This window comes from Ascaphus truei, unplaced genomic scaffold, assembly GCF_040206685.1.
Source record: "Ascaphus truei isolate aAscTru1 unplaced genomic scaffold, aAscTru1.hap1 HAP1_SCAFFOLD_145, whole genome shotgun sequence".
Lineage (NCBI taxonomy): Eukaryota > Metazoa > Chordata > Amphibia > Anura > Ascaphidae > Ascaphus > Ascaphus truei.
This window is the reverse complement of record NW_027454334.1, coordinates 611,809-633,437: the sequence shown is the minus strand read 5'-3', so window position 1 is coordinate 633,437 and position 21,629 is coordinate 611,809. Positions and strand designations below refer to the sequence as shown.

General features: G+C 45.5%; 1 protein-coding gene across 5 annotated transcripts in view; it reads left to right on the top strand.

The window, feature by feature from the left end:
• Positions 1 to 981: 981 nt before the first annotated feature.
• Positions 982 to 21,629, top strand: part of SCN4A (sodium voltage-gated channel alpha subunit 4) — a 179,859-nt gene continuing 159,211 nt past the window's right edge. For 2 of the 5 annotated variants that reach the window (XM_075581618.1, XM_075581616.1), the window contains exon 1: positions 9,010 to 9,173. The gene's annotated coding sequence lies outside the window, so the exon portion shown is untranslated. Of the gene's footprint in view, positions 1,113 to 9,009; positions 9,174 to 21,629 lie in introns of those variants that run through there. The other 3 variants (XM_075581615.1, XM_075581613.1, XM_075581620.1) reach the window with 3 other exon arrangements.

The window sequence follows — 21,629 nt, the reverse complement described above, 5'->3', positions numbered from 1 at the left end:
TATTGAGTGTCACTCAATAGATGGCATTCTTACCCAATCACAGCATTGAGTGTCACTCGCAAGATGGCAGCCTTACCCAATCACAGCATTAAGTGTCAACGCGTAAACTAACCGTGAACAAGAGAAACAGGGAGACGCGAGTCCAAACATATATATTCCGCTGCAATATTTATCTCTGTGTATGTTACACACTCAGTAATAACAGTAATAACTGTATACAGGCGTACCCAACATTAACGTACGCAATGGGACCGGAGCATGTATGTAAAGCGTAAATGTACTTAAAGTGAAGCACGACCTTTTTTCCACTTATCGATGCATGTACTGTACTGCAATCGTCATATACGTGCATAACTGATGTAAATAACGCATTTGTAACAGACTCTATACTCTCCCCGCTTGCGCACAGCTTCGGTACAGGTAGGGAGCCGGTATTGCTGTTCAGGACATGCTGACAGGCGCATGCGCGAGCTGCCGTTTGCCTATTGGGCGATATGTCCTTACTCGCGAGTGTACTTAAAGTGAGTGTCCTTAAACCGAGGTATGCCTGTACTGTATATGCAGACACACACTAATATCTGTATTATATAATATATACAGTACCGGTATATATACACACACACATCTATATGCAAACTCCCATATTCAGTAATATCTGTATTATATACAGTAATATATACCGGTATATATACACACACACACACACACATCTATATGCAAACTCACACACTCAATAATAGCTCTAATATATATATATATATATATTAATTAATATTATATATAATTTGTTTTTATACACAGCAATAAATCTCTGTTTATACGCTCCATAGCATCACACATGTACACACGCAGCCCCCGGGGGCAGGTTCACGCGTGTACACTCGCCGCTCACACACACTTGGCCCAACTAGGGGAATGAAACGGCAGAAACCCGAGAGAAGCCCCAAGTTCCACCTGAAGAGCTTGGAAGACGCTCAGGTTTCAGTGTCCTGACTTCTGATATCAGCGACAGCTGCCCCGGGGCAGAGAGCAGAACGGGCTTCACTCCCCGACCGTCTGAGACACCCAACTTCTTCTCCTCTTGGATTGTCTGCCGTGCCTCGGGGAAAAAGGTAACCCAACCGTCTGTGTGTCCGTCCGTGCCGCCCAAGGGAGATCCTCTGCGCCTTTTTTGTTTGTTCCCGGAGGTCTTACGGGATCATTCACGCCAGGGCTGGTGGAGAAGACATCTGTTTGGTGTTCTTCACGGCTGGAGTGGTCTCTGTGAAGAGGTCAGGTCAAGAGAAGTCATTTGAGATATTGTTCCCTGGAGAGTTTTTCATATAGGAGGGAGAGATAGAGATATAGAAAGAGAGAGAGGGAAGGAGAGATAAAGGGGGAGAGAGAGAGATAGAGTGGAAGGTTGAGAGAGAGAGAGAGGGGGCGAGAGATAGAGAGAGAGTTAGAAAAAGATATAGAAAGGGAGAGGGGAGAGAGAGAGGTAAAGAGTTAGGAAGAGAGAGAGCGTTAGAAAGAGAGATAGAAGGAGGGAGAGGGAGATGCTGTATAATGTGTTTGATGTATGTATTTGGCGGGTTTCTTTACACTGACTGACGGGCGTTTGCGCGCTGTATTATTACATGACGCTATTTTACAAAAGGCTGCACTTTCATCTCAATTTGTTTTTTGTTATTTTTATTTATGCTTAAAAAAGAAATGTAACAAGCGGAGAGAGAAGAACTTTCGGACGCAGTTTAAAGTGAAAATATTGTGCAAAGGATTGTCACTGTATACAGTATGATTCTCATTATATACAGTAGGATTATTAATATACTGTATACAGTAGTTTTGTCAATATACAGTAGGAGTCTCCTTATACAGTAGGATTATTAATATATTTAGGATTTTTGCTATATACAGTGGTATTATTAATATATACAGTAGGATTGTGACTATAAACAGTAGGATTATTTATATATACAGTAAGTTTGTCACTATGTGCAGTAGGATTGTCAATATATACAGTAGGATTCTCATTATATACAGTAGGATTATTACTATGTACAGTAGGATTGTGAATATACAGTAGGATTCTTAGTATATACTGTACAGTAGTATTATTAATATATATATGTGTATATATATATATATATATATAGTATTGTCACTATATACATTAGGATTGTACATATATATATGTGTGTATTCTGTCTATGTACAGTAATATTCTCACTATATACAGTAGAACACACACGCGCGCGCACACACAAACGCACACACGTTTTACGTTATGGTGGGTGAAAAAGGCAACAAGAAACCTCCACCGTTAGCAAATAGCAAATAAAAAGATCGCTTGTGAGCACATTCACATGTCTTAGGCAGGTCTGCACCCTGCCTTTCACCATTATCCTCAGCATACAGTGCTTCCACTGCAGCATGTTATTCTGGGAAATGACATGCAAATGAGTACACAATGTGTCACCTTTTGCCTGGAATATCCATTCACATGGAACCCATATAAGAAATGCAATGCTATTTACACAGCTTTTAAGCACAGCATGGGATTAGATGCAAAGCCAGTCAAACCACTCACAGACATGTTTCAACCTTAATGGGTCTCACCAGTGTGAGGTTGGTTGTACTAGCTTTGCAATTTTCTTCTAGTTTCAAAAGGATTCTTACTATAGACAGTAGGATTGCCACGATATACAGTAGGGTTCTCACTATATACAGCAGGATAGTTACATAGTTATATATGATAATTGCATTTCTCACCAGTCTCGGGACTCTACTTATCAAAGGAAAAACTCAGTTATTTTTTCGATACGGACGCTGAGATATATCCACGCCCGGCTTCCTCTATGTATTAAATGAAGTTCCCAGTATTTCCGGGGACGTCTGCGATGACACGCAGGATAGAGTGGGAGAGAGTGAAAGAACCCATTCCCCTGCGCTTCCTCACCTTGCACCCGGCCGCGCCCCTCCTCTTCCTCCGGGTACCAGTCGCCCTCCTCCTCTTCGTCCGGGTACCGGCCGCCCTCCTCCTCCACCTCCGGCTCCTCAGTGGTGTCCGTGACCCCCGGCGAGGCTGAGATGCTCCGGTGAGGAGGTGATGTGCCCGCCGTTGAACATGCCCTTCACGGGAGAGGCGGAGAGAACTGGAGGAGCGCTCTCGGGGATGGGGAGCTGGGGGAGCGGCCTGTGTGAAGTGAGAGCCGCAGAGAGCGTGCTCTGTGTGGGGTGGGGTGGGGGGATTTGGAGTGGGAGCGGTGTGTGTGAGAGAGAGCGCCGAGGAAGGGTGAGAGCCGTGGGGAGGTGAGAGCCGGGGGGAGGTGAAAGCCGGGGTGAGGTGAGAGCCGGGGAAGGGTGAGAGCCGGGGGATGGGTGAGAGCCGGGGAAGGGTGAGAGACAGGGGAAGGGTGAGAGCCGGGGGAAGGGAGCGGCCTGTGGGAGAGAGCGTGCTCTGGGGGGCCAATGAGAGTTGTGGAGGAGCGGAACACAGGGGTGGGGGCAGACACACTGGCCAAAGAGAGCCGTCGGAGGGCGAGCGGACGACGGACCAATCAAATGGTCGCCAGACACTCACATCCAAGATTTAAAAAAAAAAAAAAATATATATATATATATATATATTAGTTATATAGTTATATGTAGTTATAGAAAGTACACCCTCTTTGAATTCTATGATTTTACATATAAGGACATAATAACAATCATCTGTTCCTTAGCAGGTCTTAAAATTAGGTAAATACAACCTCAGATGAACAACAACACATGACATATTACACTGTGTCAGGATTTATTTAACAAAAATAAAGCCAAAATCGATAAATGTATATATGTGTATATCTATATGTGTTTATGTGTATATATGTATGTTGTCACTGACCATGGGGTACATTCCTGCCCAAAACATCCCTTTTTGCTCTTGTACAGCTAATTCATTGAGCAACAGTGATTCTCTTGCATAGGCACTTATGCGCAGTTACATTCAAAATGGCCGCCGCCTCAGTGTGTTGTCATGGCAATCTGTAGCCGGGGGTTGCCGAAACTGACACAGGTTGTCCTCCAGCAGATTGTGCATTGCGTATGCGCAGGGTCCGATGTTTCTAGTGAAACATGCGTGAGTGGATTATTCAGACATCACCACACTGCGCAGGCAGTGGTATCTCCGTATCCAAGATGGCCGATGGAAAACTTCAAAATGTCCTATGCAGCACTTTAGAGATCGTGGGAATAAAGGTTTGGCGGGCTTTTGCCTCTTTTAATGGTTTTTGGTGATTGTGTGTTCATTGGATTAATTTAGGGGAATCTATGTTCTGTGTGTTCATTCTTTCACTGCGCCGCCCTGAGGAAGGTCCATTGTTGGGACCGAAACGTTGGAATTTCGTACTTTACTTACCGGCGTGCTGTCTGCCGATTTCGTGGAAACGGTATCGTACATTTGTCTTTACGCACGCCAAATTTAAAAAAAGGAAGCGCAGCAGGGGATAACCTCATATAAATGGCATTTTTTACTGTTAAATAACAACAATCAAAAAGAAAAGAAAAAAAGACAGTCAAGGTGAAGGCGTAAATGCTGATCTGGGCTGGAACTGTATAGTTCTAGTGGGTGAATCCTCCGAGATGCCTCTGTCCTGTGCTCCGTGGAGCGTACTCTGAGCCCCACTGGTACCAGCAGCTTGTGCTCCACAGAACACAGGACAGAGGCATCTCAGAGGATTCAGCGCCCACAAGAACTGTACAGTTCCAGCCCAGATCAGCATTTATACCTTCACCTTGACTTGTCTTTTTTTTTTCTTTTTCTTTTTGATTGTTGTTATTTAACAGTAATAAATGCCATTTATATGAGGTTATCCCCTGCTGCGCTTCCTTTTTGAATATAGCATTTTTGGATTGGAGGAAATTGAGTCGTTTTCCTCAAAGGAGCTGCATGAGGGCACCTCATCTAGCATCTGTCATTAATAGGATATTTACATCCATTTCAACGCTTTCTATTGACTTCATTTAAGTATCCTGGACTTTCATCTCATATTGACTTCTCGTAATCTCATCGCTAATATTTTATTGTATTACCTGTGCCATTATTTACCCTGTAACACATGAGGTGGGTGAGGGCAGTTCATTATTGTTCGCTTTTTTTGTTATATATATATATATATTGTGACAAAATGCCCTTTTTGACTGAAGGGTTTTTGTCTGGGATCCTTAAAACCCACTGTCTTCTAGGGTAAAACCGCAACACAGGACAGATCCAACTGTGGTTCCAGTGTTTTTATTTGCTTTAACATTTCAGCGGGTGAGAGAAAACACAGTCCAAAGAAACCCTTGCTCTCTCTTGAGCACTAACTAGACAGAAGTTTCTATCTACCTTTGGGTGGCTTCCCCACTTACCAACTAACACAAACACAGGTAACAAACAAAATGGCTGCAGAGCCGTGTCTGTTTGCAGCAGTGCAGCTCTCTTGCTGGAATAGGGGGAGAGGGAAGAACTGGCCTTTTTTAAACATTGCTGATTAGGCCCAGGTTATCTGCAGAGTCTACCCTGAGCTTTTAACTCTTTGTGGGGACAGGTAGAATTTTATCACAGCAGGACCTATATATCTTCTATCCGCAACTATACCACACGTCCTCTCACTATATACACACACTCTTACATCACTAACATTCAGGGACTATTTAACACCTCACGTCATAAATCGCATAATACACAGGGAGTTTCAGTCACAGATAACATTCTGATATGCACTGTTTTTAAAGTAAGCCCTTGCCTGCTTTATTCAGTGTAACATCGCCGGAAGATGAGATCAGTGTATCTTGAAAGCTCGCACAAATAAAAGCATCTCGTTAGCCACAGAACGGTATCGTCTATTGTTTTTTGATTATTAAAGCTCGGCTAACACTGTACCGATACCTCTACATCTGTATATATATATATATATATATATATATATATATATATATATATATATATATATATATATAACGGGTATTCCCCCACCCAATCGCATATATAGTGTATGTGGGGGCAACCTATATGTTACCAGGTGTGGTGCAGTATACCTGTCAGGCTCACAGGAGGTCTGAGCCTCCGCCAGTGAGAGCCTGGGGTGAGTCCTCTGGAACGTCTCGGTTTCAGCGCCTCCACCTGTGTAGGGTTCTAGGGGAGTAGAAGGTTTCCTGCACAGGACCCACATATACAATAACCACATACACAGGAATGTATATAACCAGTTTATATATATGCAGGCAATAACACAACACTTATAACATTCCCCCTAGGGAGTAACTCCACAGTCACCGTGTACCCCCACACTGTGTCCACAGCCCAACCCCCTTGTCCCGTGGTCAGCGCTGCCACTATGTGTGATGATAGTATGTTAGGATACGTTGGTGCACTTATGGGGGTACCTGCCGAGCGCTCCTGCACTCGGGCCTGCAAACACTTCAAAAAGGATCTGTCGCTCGGTGACTCCGTCTGATCCTGTGGTTCCTTGCCCGGGGTCCGCCAGGGGTGATCCCACCCTGGAGATAGTCTGTCTGGGCACAGACTTGAGCCCAAGTCTTCTCTCTGGGAGCGCAGTGTCCGCTGTGTCCCTATCTAACACTAGTGCTACTGTGACAGAGTCCCTAACCTAGGGCCTGTCCCTGTAGCACCACAAACTGGGGAGTGAGGACCTATCTGGGACCTAAGGGGTTACTGGCCTACTCCGTTCCCCTAGCTGTTCCCGGTCCTGACTACTAATTCCTACCTAGTACTCCCAGCGCCTGCAGCAACGCACTGCAACCTGCTGGGTGCTTGCAGGAAACGTGCTGCACAAACACACAATGCCTTCTTGTCAGACCTCACAGCACTGACAGCCGTGACTCTGACAAGACAGCACACACACGCAACTAAGGGCAGGGTCCCTAACCTTGGGCCGTCCCTTATTAATTACCCACTAGCCTGGTAGGGAGTTGGGGCCTGCCTGGGATATGGGGAACCTTACCTGGTGCAGGAGCTTCACTTGCTCCCTACACCCTTCCTTCCCCTTCCTGCTCCCAGCTCCAACTAACTAGCGTGGGCTCAGCGTGTGAAATGTATCTCTTCCCTGCAGGGAGATTCTAAGCCCTATTGGCTCCCTGGCGTCACGTGGGGCGTGCAGAGGCTCATGGGACTCGTAGTCCCTGCCTAGAGCCTTCCCTGGTAGGCTAGAGTTTCGCGGGCTCATCCCTGCGCATGCGCAAGCTCTTTGGGGTCCTCCCGGCGCCTGGCTCTCACTGCGCACGCGCGAGACAATGCGCAATGGCGGCGCCCTGTACCGCGAGCCGCCGGGACCTCGGCAACGCGACCGCGGCCCTAACAACGGGCCGCTCGCGTCCCCGGCAACCGGCCGCTTCAGGGAACAGCGCGCTGCTCGCGCACATGCCCCCACACCTCCCCGCGAACGGCCGCAGCGAGGGAGAGGAGGGGGGTGGGTCCGCAATGGAAAGGGAGACCTGGCTACATATACATAAAGAGACATATGACAGCGCCTACAATACACCGTATACGTAGGTAGTTATTAAATTAATTAACCAGACCTAGCTACTCTAAACTAAAAGGGAGAAGGAGGACTGGAGACAAGCTGGTTTTACTCGTACGATGAGTAAAAACCCCCGCGGTGTGAGCACATTCTCATGTCTCATACAGCCCTGCCTTTCCCCATTATCTCTTGGCATACAATGCTTCCACTGCAGCAAAGGATTCTGGGTAATGACATGCAAATGAGCTATCACTGTGCTTTGTTTGCTCTTTAGCTGTTGTAACAGGGGAACCCTATAATCTTCAGCCTTCCGCCTTAAGCTGCGCGTACTGTATAGTGCCTTGTGACGGCGACCCAAAACAAATCGATTGACTCCATCGCAAGCGCTTATAGTAAGCGCGACGGCGACGGATTGATCAAAAAAAAATTAATTCGATTTTTTTAGAGACAGTCGCCACATGTGGCTGTCTCTAAACCAATCAGAGACCGCGGCCTGTCCCCTTCGTGACGTCACTTGCCTTGACGCCAGCTACATTAAAACAAAATGACAACTTTCACTAGTGGCGACCGCGACGTCATCGGTCGCGTTGCCGTCGCCAGCACTATAAACGCGGCCTTACACAGCTTTTACAGCACAGCCGTGGTTAAGGCCTGCCTTTCCTTATTATCTCTTGGCATACAATGCTTCCACTGCAGCAAAGGATTCTGGGTAATGACATGCAATGTTCCCAGGAGCTTACCGTCCGTTTTGGTGTCAACATTTGTAAGAGATGTGGGCAGAGGTTCATATACTGGAGACCGATTAGGGTGACATTATATCTGGGCGTTATTGAGCCTGTTCCTTTATCCAGGCAAAACATACAAAAATAACAAACCCTTATCCCTGTGTAAGGGGTAACTTACTTCCCCAGAGCCTATCTGCAGGACTGGAGGGATATTCCCATTACCAGCCTATCACCCCAAAGTCTCAGGAGGTACCTTAAGCAGGTGGCCCTCCATGTCAGTCTCTGGCAGGTTCCTGGGTCCTCTGTGTCCAGGAAATATAGGTCTCTGGGTGTCTTGATCTCAGCACAGCCTGTGTCTGTGTGCAGGCTTCTCTGCTCTCCTTCTGTCAGCCCAAATGTGAGCTAAGGAATCTCTCTCCTGTGTCTCACATGAGGCTTTTTACAGCGCTCTCATTAGCCCAGGTGGAGACTAGTTAATTGAGTGGCTGCAATTAACTATCTCTCTGCTGGATTCTCAGTGCTCTGTGGCTGCTTTATTTAAACAGGGATATGTCCCTGTTACAACGTTGAAATTTGAACCAGGCATAAGGAACTTACTATCCAAATGTGGGGTCTCTTGGGGTTATGGTGAATATATGGATGTAGAATTGGTAACGCACAGTATGTTGGATGAAATCTCCCCTCCTGTGTCTATGGGAACGGAGCCAGCCCCTGGTTACAGAGCTATGATGCTGCAGCTATATTTATAAGGGATTTATAAGACATCTTCCATTAATAGACTCGTCTTAAGGCCGCGGGGAGAGCTCACAGGTATAAACACAGCCCCTGGTCGGGTAAGTCGTCCGGTAAATCAGCGATCTTCCTCTTCTGCGACCAAAAAGAGGAGTATCGGGAATCTCTCATCTGGAGTACATCTGTATTTCTTTATCGGGAAGGGCTGGACGTGAGCTGCACTGTCTTTGTGGTGGGTGGACGTTGTTTCAATTTCGACAGCAGATTGTTGGTCAAGTTTAGAAGCTTTGTTTGTTTTCTAGTCGTCCTTACTGGAAGGGGGGGGGGGGGGAATCGTAGACTATATTACTGGGAACTTGAAGATTAAAAGGCATTATTATCCTTTATACCAAATATATCATGATCTTCAGCCCGTGTCTCCCCATTGCTGGATGAAGCCTCCCCAATGATATATATATATATATGTACGTTTATATAATATACCATCATTCATCATTTATTTATTTATAACAACATTTATTTAGCGCCCTTACCCAGGGCGAACACTATGGACGGCGCTATTGGTGTAGGAGCATTTAAGAGCTTGCTTGGTTGGTGGGCAGGGGTGGGGGTGCAGTATCTGGATCTAATCTTGTTGGTGGCATGGTTATGGGTCTCACGGTGTGGACAGTGGTGTCACTTGGATCTAGGAGGTGGGTGACTTTGAAGGGCTTTGGAGAGGCTTTAGGAAGGGGTGAGGGTAGGGGAGACCATGGGCGTTGGGGGGTGGAGGGGTGAGTATTGGATCAACTGCAGTCCTAGTTTCCCCACTGCTGGATGAAGCCTCCCCAATATATATATATATATATATATAGGAAACAAACAGTAGTCTAAAATAAGCAATCAAGCATATCCAAAATATCAAATTTATTAAACAATATCTAAAGCACACAAAGAAAAAATATTAAAAATAGCTGAGAAAAGCCCCTGGTACCCAAACGAACTTCCTAAGCAATACGTAGTTAGTATGCAAGAGAAAGCAATGTACCTAGAATATAAACCCGGCACATGGAGCACTGAGTCACTGAACTGATGCAAAACAAGGTGCAACAATCACTGCTAACTGAGCGGTTTCAGGTGCACACGTTACTCACCTAACCCCCTGCAGTCACCGGCTGGTGTAAGAAACCCTATGCTAAGCAAGACTTCCCCTGATAGTAACATCACAAGAATACAAAATAACCGGTGAAGTTCTGAGGCTCCATGTGTGTGTGGATAATATACTGATGAAAAGATACATTGGGGGGAGACACAGGAAGGAATTAGTGTGTAACAATTCCTATAGAACAAAGCGTAAACGTTCCATTACAGTCCGCGAGGATGAACGCAATGTAAGCAACATAAGTCCGATACTTATCCGGAATGGTTGAAAAGATCAGAAGCAGTCACCGAAACAGAAAACAGCTTCAATGGCTTCCAGCGGTATACCATCTGTCTGCGTGAGTACGGCAAACAGTCGTGCAGGCATGGCGGATCATCTCCTTGCGTGGCACAGAAACAACGCCGGGTTCAAAGGGCAAGTACAAACGTGCAAGTCCCTATGTTTGCAGGGAGCAGGACAGTTAGATGGGGAAGGGGGGGGCATCTCAGCAACCTAAAGAACAGAACTACCCCGACGTACGTTTCGCTGAGTACCTAGCTTCTTCTTGGGGGTCTGACGAGGTGTGATCAGTCAGGTATTTAAACCGGAGTCCCTGTGGTTGCAGGGAGCAGGACACTTAGATGGGAGGGGGGGGCCATCTCAGCAACCTAAAGAACAGAAGTACCCCGACGTACGTTTCACTGAGTACGTAGCTTCTTCTTGTGGGTCTGATGAGGTGTGATCAGTCAGGTATTTAAACCGGAGAGGCTTGATACTGCGCCAATCAGGAGCAGTGGGGGAGGAGGCAGATCAGCTGGTCTGAGGTCTCCTGAGAAGATCTAATCATGGGAGGAATGATGCCAGACATAAAGACATAAGGACGCACAAATCAGTACATGAGAAAGTTGTAACTATATGCATTGATGAATCTAATGTACGTTCTCACACAGATGGTAAATGAATATAATTTGTCAGCAATGTGAGAGAATCTATGTCACCAAATCTGTAATAAAACTGAATTCCATAAAATAAATGAAATCATAATGAAGAATTTGATATAAAGTTTGAATTATTATAAGTACAGCAGGTTTAGGAAGGACCTATGGACTACAAAGAGCATATGGGAATACCTGCTACTGTATAAAAACATAGCATATCCCATATACTCATTTAGACCCTGGGGTAACTGTGTCCCTAGTTTGATGATCCATCTGCATTCACACCTGAGTAACGCTTTCTCTAAATCCCCCCCCCCCCCACCCCCTAATTCCTAAGGACACCTGAACAATAGCAAATGTCTGAAGATTTGGTGACATAGATTCTCTCACATTGCTGACAAATTATATTAATTTACCATCTGCGTGAGTACGTACATTAGATTCATCAATGCATTCCTTGTATATATATCTTTTTTAATGTGTCTTTCAGCTCACATGATGCACGAGTTACTCTTTGAGGTTCAATAAGTTGGATTATAGGTCACCTGTATTTACATGTAATCGAACTGTCGGAGATTATAACCTTAAGTCATTTAGTATGGGTTTATAAGTAGGGTAGAATATTTTGGTATGTCCTGCCCTGTTAAGCAATAACCTTTATAGTAACTTAAGTTACAACTGTCTCGTGTATTAGTTTGGGTATTTTTATGTCTGGCATCATTCCTCCCATGATTAGATTTTCTCAGGAGACCTCAGACCAGCTGATCTGCCTCCTTCCCCACTGCTCCTAATTGGCGCAGTATCAAGCCTCTCCAGTTGAAATACCTGACTGACCACACCTCATCAGACCCCCAAGAAGAAGCTACGTACTCAGCGAAACGTATGTCGGGGTACTTCTGTTCTTTAGATTGCTGAGATGCCGCCCCCCCCATCTAAGTGTCCTGATCTTTGCAACCACAGGGACTCGCACGTTCGTACTTGCCCTTTGAACCCGGCGGTGTTTCTGTCCAACGCAAGGAGATGATACGCCATGCCTGAATGATTGTTTTCCGTACTTACGCAGACAGATGGTATACCGCTGGAAGCCATTGAAGCTGTTTTCTGTTTCGGTGACTGCTTCTGGACTTTTCAACCATCCCAGATATATATAAGTCGCTGCCCTGTGACTTTTTCAGAGGCTTATGGGAAGTTGAGTCCTAGTGGGGTGTTTCATACCCCAATGTTGCTAGGCAACATATAAACAGGAAGTGATACACCAATCCACAAAATAGCTGACTGTGTAAAATGTAATTCATTCATAAGCTATAAAACCTTACAATAAAGAAATAATTTGCAAACAAATATAACAATAAAGTTACAAACATACAACCATAATCCAAGAAACAAATAGAATGCATAAAAAAATAAAATCGGACAAGTCCAATAAATTGGTATGAAATACACACACGTCATCATAACACAACAAACTATACATCCATTACAGAATATCATTTAATAAAACTAAATCTGATCATCTAAAAAATCGTAACAATGGAGCTTTACTGTCATGAATCCAGGAAGATAACAAGCTGAAAAGAACTAAAGATGTTTTCTAAATAGATCCTAGAATTAGATAGGGGTCATAACTGTGACGGTGCTCGTCTCCAACCAGGAAGCGGACCCGTAGGGATGCAAATAAACCGACCAAGGCCCCCGGGACAGAGTCCTGTAAGAGTATCCGTAGTCGGTATGGAAGCAGGGGTCAGGGCTGGCAGCAGAGGTGCAAAGTCCAGGAGACAAGTAGAGATCAGTGCAAGCGGAAAGCAGCGAGGTCGGGGTCACAGTCCGGGGTCAGCAACAGGGGAAATCCAATGCACAAGGGAGCCACAGGGACAGGCACGCCACAGAAATAGGCAAGCCACACGCAAGACTCAGGAACGGGGAAGCCACAGAAATAGGCAAGCCACACGCAAGGCTCAGGAACAGGGAAGCCACCGCAATAGGCAAGCCATACGCAAGGCTCAGGAACGGGGAAGCCACAGAAATAGGCAAGCCACACGCAAGGCTCAGGAACGGGGAAGCCACCGCAATAGGCAAGCCACACGCAAGGCTCAGGAACGGGGAAGCCACCGCAATAGGCAAGCCACACGGAAGGCTCAGGAACGGGGAAGCCACCGCAATAGGCAAGCCACACGGAAGGCTCAGGAACGGGGAAGGCACAGGAAGTAGAGCCCAGGGTGGCCAGGAAGACAGCTAAACACATACAATGCTCGGGCGGGGACTTTAGTCACTGGCTGTTATTTAAGCCCTGGAACAGGTGCAGCCAATAAAGCAGGCGGCCAGTAACCAAAATGTCCACAGCAGCCAGGTAAGGGCGGGCTCCAGCCAGAGCCTGGACTGGAACCCTTACAATAACCACACATAGATTCACTAAAAATCAAACTACGGAGGAGGACAGAAACTAAGAGGAGATCTATAAAGATATACTCATCAAAAAAAGTTGATATAACCAGTGTTCGACAAACCTATACATTTGCACGCCCCGGGCGAGTGGATTTAACATCGTGGCGAGCTCTTATTGGCCCAAGCAGCACACGTGTGGTACTAGGTGGCGAGTAGATTTTTGTGTTCGGCGAGTAGATTTTTTGGTGATTTGTCGACCACTGGATATAACTATATTATCCAATTATTTTATGCTGATAATCCCATAAAACAACCCCAATGGGGGAGAACGAGTAATAAATGACAAATTCGCCCATATCCAGGGGAGCAGAGCGTACAGGAGAAAGAGAAAAGCACGGCTCAGAATCAAGGGCTGGTTGCAAGACATTGATGGAATCCACCAGGGGCCAATGACCCCAATTGGTAGATCCAATAAGTCTCCCGCCTACACAGAGCCTTAAATCTGTCACCTCCCAAGACTAGGGGTGAGATGAGAGCCGGACCGCTGATGGTACGGGATCCAGGAACCTTATTGTGCTTCTGGTGGAAATGTCTGGAGACACTAAGCGGACAATTACCATTGATGATATTCCGTCTATGCTGTAGAAAGCGGGTACTGAGGCGTGGTGGTGCGCCCACATAGGGAGGGCCGCAACTGCAGGACAGCATATAAACGGTATAAGTGCTAAGCCAGTCCATAGTGCCCCTGACCTTATATAAATTCCCTTTTGTAAAGGAGGAGAGGAGATTATAGTATGTTTACATGTCAGACAGCGGCCCAGACCGCACCTATGGTTCCCATGAGGTCTGGAGGCGGGGTGAGGAGCGGCTGTATCCCAATTCTTCATTTTACAACGAGAAAACTCTCGCGAGTCAGATCCCGATGAGAGTGCGCTGAATGTTACATAGTAACAAGTAACATTTGCTTTGTCATTTAAAACGGCCTGGAGAAAAGTCTCATGGTTACTTACATTCTGTGTATCGTTTCATAATCCTTCCGTTACAAGGCGGGAATATAATGATTCAGAGCATGGCTAATTATATGGGCCCTTAATTATGCCATACTGTACGTAATGAACTCTTTTCTTTTTCATTTGATTATCATTGAACGTTTATTCATATTATTTATCTATTTATTTATAAAACGTGTTACAGGCAGTAATACAGTGAGAGTTACCGCTCGTTCTCACGCATGTCCTGAGCACAGAGTTATAACATGTGTTACAGGCAGTAATACAGTGAGAGTTACCGATCGTTCTCACGCATGTCCTGGGCACAGAGTTATAACATGTGTTACAGGAAGTAATACAGTGAGAGTTACCTCTCGTTCTCACACATGTCCTAGGCACAGAGTTATAACGTGTGTTACAGGCAGTAATACAGTGAGAGTTACCTCTCGTTCTCACGCATGTCCTGGGCACAGAGTTATAACATGTGTTACAGGCAGTAATACAGTGAGAGTTACCTCTCGTTCTCACGCATGTCCTGGGCACAGAGTTATAACTTGTGTTACAGGCAGTAATACAGTGAGAGTTACCTCTCGTTCTCACGCATGTCCTGGGCACAGAGTTATAACATGTGTTACAGGCAGTAATACAGTGAGAGTTACCTCTCGTTCTCACGCATGTCCAGAGCACAGAGTTATAACATGTGTTACAGGCAGTAATACAGTGAGAGTTACCTCTCGCTCTCACGCATGTCCTGAGCACAGAGTTATAACATGTGTTACAGGCAGTAATACAGTGAGAGTTACCTCTCGTTCTCACGCATGTCCTGGGCACAGAGTTATAACGTGTTACAGACAGTAATACAGTGAGAGTTACCTCTCACTCTCACGCATGTCCCAGGCACAGAGTTATAACGTGTTACAGGCAGTAATACAGTGAGAGTTACCTCTCGCTCTCACGCATGTCCTGGGCACAGAGTTATAACATGTGTTACAGGAAGTAATACAGTGAGAGTTACGTCTCGTTCTCACGCATGTCCTGGGCACAGAGTTATAACGTGTTACAGACAGTAATACAGTGAGAGTTACGTCTCGTTTTCACGCGTGTCCTGGGCACAGAGTTATAACGTGTGTTACAGGCAGTAATACAGTGAGCGTTACCTCTCGTTCTCACGCATGTCCTGAGCACAGAGTTATAACATGTGTTACAGGCAGTAATACAGTGAGAATTACGTCTCGTTCTCACGCATGTCCTGGGCACAGAGTTATAACATGTGTTACAGGAAGTAATACAGTGAGAGTTACGTCTCGTTCTCACGCATGTCCTGAGCACAGAGTTATAACATGTGTTACAGGCAGTAATACAGTGAGAGTTACCTCTCGTTCTCACGCATGTCCTGGGCACAGAGTTATAACGTGTTACAGGCAGTAACACAGTGAGAGTTACGTCTCGTTTTCACGCGTGTCCTGGGCACAGAGTTATAACATGTTACAGGCAGTAATACAGTGAGAGTTACGTCTCGTTCTCACGCATGTCCTGGTCACAGAGTTATAACATGTGTTACAGGAAGTAATACAGTGAGAGTTACCTCTCGTTCTCATGCATGTCCTGGGCACAGAGTTATAACATGTGTTACAGGCAGTAATACAGTGAGAGTTACCTCTCGTTCTCACGCATGTCCTGGGCACAGAGTTATAACGTGTTACAGGCAGTAATACAGTGAGCGTTACATCTCGTTCTCACGCATGTCCTGGGCACAGAGTTATAACACGTGTTACAGGCAGTAATACAGTGAGAGTTACCTCTCGTTCTCACGCATGTCCTGGGCACAGAGTTATAACGTGTTACAGGCAGTAACACAGTGAGAGTTACGTCTCGTTTTCACGCGTGTCCTGGGCACAGAGTTATAACATGTTACAGGCAGTAATACAGTGAGAGTTACGTCTCGTTCTCACGCATGTCCTGGTCACAGAGTTATAACATGTGTTACAGGAAGTAATACAGTGAGAGTTACCTCTCGTTCTCATGCATGTCCTGGGCACAGAGTTATAACATGTGTTACAGGCAGTAATACAGTGAGAGTTACCTCTCGTTCTCACGCATGTCCTGGGCACAGAGTTATAACGTGTTACAGGCAGTAATACAGTGAGCGTTACATCTCGTTCTCACGCATGTCCTGGGCACAGAGTTATAACACGTGTTACAGGCAGTAATACAGTGAGAGTTACCTCTCGTTCTCACGCATGTCCTGGGCACAGAGTTATAACGTGTGTTACAGGCAGTAATACAGTGAGAGTTACCTCTCGTTCTCACGCATGTCCTGGGCACAGAGTTATAACGTGTGTTACAGGCAGTAATACAGTGAGAGTTACCTCTCGTTCTCACGCATGTCCTGGGCACAGAGTTATAACATGTGTTACAGGCAGTAATAAAGTGAGAGTTACCGCTCGTTCTCACGCATGTCCTGGGCACAGAGTTATAACGTGTTACAGGCAGTAATACAGTGAGAGTTACCTCTCGCTCTCACGCATGTCCTGGGCACAGAGTTATAACATGTGTTACAGGAAGTAATACAGTGAGAGTTACCTCTCGTTCTCATGCATGTCCTGGGCACAGAGTTATAACGTGTTACAGGCAGTAATACAGTGAGAGTTACCTCTCGTTCTCACGCATGTCCTGGGCACAGAGTTATAACGTGTTACAGGCAGTAATACAGTGAGAGTTACCTCTCGTTCTCACGCATGTCCTGGGCACAGAGTTATAACATGTGTTACAGGCAGTAATACAGTGAGAGTTACCTCTCGTTCTCACGCATGTCCTGAGCACAGAGTTATAACATGTTACAGGCAGTAATACAGTGAGAGTTACCTCTCGTTCCCACGCATATCCTGAGCACAGAGTTATAACGTGTTACAGGCAGTAATACAGTGAGCGTTACATCTCATTCTCACGCATGTCCTGGGCACAGAGTTATAACATGTGTTACAGGCAGTAATACAGTGAGAGTTACCTCTCGTTCTCACGCATGTCCTGGGCACAGAGTTATAACATGTTACAGGCAGTAATACAGTGAGAGTTACCTCTCGTTCTCACGCATGTCCTGGGCACAGAGTTATAACATGTGTTACAGGCAGTAATACAGTGAGAGTTACCTCTCGTTCTCACGCATGTCCTGGGCACAGAGTTATAACATGTGTTACAGGCAGTAATACAGTGAGAGTTACCGATCGTTCTCACGCATGTCCTGGGCACAGAGTTATAACGTGTTACAGACAGTAATACAGTGAGAGTTACCTCTCACTCTCACGCATGTCCCAGGCACAGAATTATAACGTGTTACAGGCAGTAATACAGTGAGAGTTACCTCTCGCTCTCACGCATGTCCTGGGCACAGAGTTATAACATGTGTTACAGGAAGTAATACAGTGAGAGTTACGTCTCGTTCTCACGCATGTCCTGGGCACAGAGTTATAACGTGTTACAGACAGTAATACAGTGAGAGTTACGTCTCGTTTTCACGCGTGTCCTGGGCACAGAGTTATAACGTGTGTTACAGGCAGTAATACAGTGAGCGTTACCTCTCGTTCTCACGCATGTCCTGAGCACAGAGTTATAACATGTGTTACAGGCAGTAATACAGTGAGAATTACGTCTCGTTCTCACGCATGTCCTGGGCACAGTGTTATAACATGTGTTACAGGAAGTAATACAGTGAGAGTTACGTCTCGTTCTCACGCATGTCCTGAGCACAGAGTTATAACATGTGTTACAGGCAGTAATACAGTGAGAGTTACCTCTCGTTCTCACGCATGTCCTGGGCACAGAGTTATAACGTGTTACAGGCAGTAACACAGTGAGAGTTACGTCTCGTTTTCACGCGTGTCCTGGGCACAGAGTTATAACATGTTACAGGCAGTAATACAGTGAGAGTTACGTCTCGTTCTCACGCATGTCCTGGTCACAGAGTTATAACATGTGTTACAGGAAGTAATACAGTGAGAGTTACCTCTCGTTCTCATGCATGTCCTGGGCACAGAGTTATAACATGTGTTACAGGCAGTAATACAGTGAGAGTTACCTCTCGTTCTCACGCATGTCCTGGGCACAGAGTTATAACGTGTTACAGGCAGTAATACAGTGAGAGTTACCTCTCGTTCTCACGCATGTCCTGGGCACAGAGTTATAACGTGTTACAGGCAGTAATACAGTGAGCGTTACATCTCGTTCTCACGCATGTCCTGGGCACAGAGTTATAACACGTGTTACAGGCAGTAATACAGTGAGAGTTACCTCTCGTTCTCACGCATGTCCTGGGCACAGAGTTATAACGTGTGTTACAGGCAGTAATACAGTGAGAGTTACCTCTCGTTCTCACGCATGTCCTGGGCACAGAGTTATAACGTGTGTTACAGGCAGTAATACAGTGAGAGTTACCTCTCGTTCTCACGCATGTCCTGGGCACAGAGTTATAACATGTGTTACAGGCAGTAATAAAGTGAGAGTTACCGCTCGTTCTCACGCATGTCCTGGGCACAGAGTTATAACGTGTTACAGGCAGTAATACAGTGAGAGTTACCTCTCGCTCTCACGCATGTCCTGGGCACAGAGTTATAACATGTGTTACAGGAAGTAATACAGTGAGAGTTACCTCTCGTTCTCATGCATGTCCTGGGCACAGAGTTATAACGTGTTACAGGCAGTAATACAGTGAGAGTTACCTCTCGTTCTCACGCATGTCCTGGGCACAGAGTTATAACGTGTTACAGGCAGTAATACAGTGAGAGTTACCTCTCGTTCTCACGCATGTCCTGGGCACAGAGTTATAACATGTGTTACAGGCAGTAATACAGTGAGAGTTACCTCTCGTTCTCACGCATGTCCTGAGCACAGAGTTATAACATGTTACAGGCAGTAATACAGTGAGAGTTACCTCTCGTTCCCACGCATATCCTGAGCACAGAGTTATAACGTGTTACAGGCAGTAATACAGTGAGCGTTACATCTCGTTCTCACGCATGTCCTGGGCACAGAGTTATAACATGTGTTACAGGCAGTAATACAGTGAGAGTTACCTCTCGTTCTCACGCATGTCCTGGGCACAGAGTTATAACATGTTACAGGCAGTAATACAGTGAGAGTTACCTCTCGTTCTCACGCATGTCCTGGGCACAGAGTTATAACATGTGTTACAGGCAGTAATACAGTGAGAGTTACCTCTCGTTCTCACGCATGTCCTGGGCACAGAGTTATAACATGTGTTACAGGAAGTAATACAGTGAGAGTTACCTCTCGTTCTCACGCATGTCCTGGGCACAGAGTTATAACATGTTACAGGCAGTAATACAGTGAGAGTTACCTCTCGTTCTCACGCATGTCCTGGGCACAGAGTTATAACGTGTTACAGGCAGTAATACAGTGAGAGTTACCTCTCGTTCTCACGCATGTCCTGGGCACAGAGTTATAACATGTGTTACAGGCAGTAATACAGTGAGAGTTACCTCTCGTTCTCACGCATGTCCTGGGCACAGAGTTATAACATGTTACAGGCAGTAATACAGTGAGAGTTACCTCTCGTTCTCACGCGTGTCCTGGGCACAGAGTTATAACGTGTTACAGGCAGTAATACAGTGAGCGTTACATCTCGTTCTCACGCATGTCCTGGGCACAGAGTTATAACATGTGTTACAGGCAGTAATACAGTGAGAGTTACCTCTCGTTCTCACGCATGTCCTGGGCACAGAGTTATAACATGTTACAGGCAGTAATACAGTGAGAGTTACCTCTCGTTCTCACGCATGTCCTGGGCACAGAGTTAAGATGACAGACAATACATGGTTACAAATACAGTTACACAAGTGAGCGGGTATACATTATATACAAGACATTGCATGCACAGTTGCAGATAATATATGTTATAATAACACATATTAACCTCTGTAGGAGATAGGTACGAGGCTTATAAAAAAAAACAAAGTACTGTATATCAAAAACGTTTTTTTTAAATGAAAAACTGACCAGCTCAAGAAAAAACCCCAAATAACTGCTTATACCAGGGGTTCTCAACTCAGTTCTCAAGCCCCCCCCCCCCCCCCCCCTTCCAGGTCAAGGTTTTCAGAATATCCCTGCTTCACCACAGGTGGTTCAATCAGTGGCTCGGTCTTCGAGCTGGGATATCCTTATAGCCTAACCTTTTGCGGGGTCTTCAGGTCTGCAGCTGAGCCCCCCTGGCTTATAGACGCGACTATGAGAGTACTTAATGGTACACGTGGAAACATAATTGCTGCTATATGTTACAAGGAGCAGTACAAGCAATATCCTATACAGTATCCTATACAATATCCTATACAGTATCCTATACAGTATCCTATACAATATCCTATACAATATCCTATACAGTATCCTATACAATATCCTATACAATATCCTATACAGTATGTGTTGTTTAAAAAAAAAAAAAAAAAAATCCGTTTTGTAGTATTAGATAATATTTACTGCATTTTTTTAACATTCAACTCAATGCCATGTTTATCAGTTTTAACACACTGAGCATCCTTTGATTTCTATAGCAGGTTTAGCCCACCTCCCCAGCAGTGCAAGATCTGTGTCACACTTTCCTGTTTGGGATCATTGGTTGCCTGTGTTCCCAGCAGTTTGAGCTGCGAGCTGTAACAATAGGTAATGTTACCGTAGTAATATCAGGATACATTGTAGCTGCTGAGTAAGGCCTCGCCCCCACTGCTCGTGGCTGCGCGTGTGCGGCACGAACAAGATACGGCCCTCTATGAACCCTATTGGACCACAGATCGCGGCTTAAACGGTGGCGCCGCGTGCACGCAGTGACTGGGGCCGTAGCCTTACACTGACTGAGGCAGCCATTATGTTAGGCACACACTCAGGAGTTTGACAGATTTATAGCAGGAGCAGCAAACGATTGCCAGTCTAGGTAAAAATGTAGAATGATATGTTGTCACACGCTTTACATATACAAATAAGGGGAAAAGGAGAAGGGACAAGGGGAAAAGCCGTATCGCTGCTTTAAAGTCAGAACATTTCCACGTTCTGGGTGACAGGTCAATGTTCCTCGGGCAAAAGAATTAGCACCTGAGAGACCTGAGAGATATGTGACATCTGAGAGATATGTGACATCTGAGAGATATGTGACACCTGAGAGATACAGTATGTGGCACCTGAGATTCCTGAGAGATATGTGACACTTGAGAGACCTGAGAGATACCTGAGAGATATGTGACAACTGAGATACC